Consider the following 521-nt stretch of genomic DNA (forward strand, 5'->3'; position numbering starts at 1 on the left):
CCCCGCCGCTGCGTGTTTTGTTCCGTGGTCGCGGGGAAGGGGGCCGCCCAGCCCCGCCCGGCTCCGGGAATCAGCGGCGGGATGGGACTTGCTCTGCGCTGGGAGACCTTTATCACACCCGGGAGGGGACAGGGACGGGCTGGGAGGCTGGGAGCTGCCCCCGCCGGGAACCGAGTCCGGCCGGTCCCTGGTGCGCTTCCTGCCGAGTTTTCCCACCTGCCCCCGGGCGAGAGCTCCTTGGGGGAGAAACTGCTGGCAGTGGTCGAGTTACCGAAGAAGCCAGTGTTGCAAAAAGAGCAAGGACACCAGTTTTGGACAGAAGCAACAAACAAAAGAAAACGGAGAAAGAAAGTATTCTTGTTCTTCTTTAGATCAGCAGCAGAAAAAACTTTTATTGGTGTTAGTTCTTGTGAACCCTGCCTTCTAAATACCAAGATTTATTTATCATTTATAATCAGCTCAGCTCGCGGGAAAATAACCCACTGCACCCAGGGTTCTGTTCCAAGACACTCATTCAATCA

This window comes from Myotis brandtii, unplaced genomic scaffold (genome assembly GCF_000412655.1).
Source record: "Myotis brandtii unplaced genomic scaffold, ASM41265v1 scaffold72, whole genome shotgun sequence".
Taxonomy (NCBI): Eukaryota; Metazoa; Chordata; class Mammalia; order Chiroptera; family Vespertilionidae; genus Myotis; species Myotis brandtii.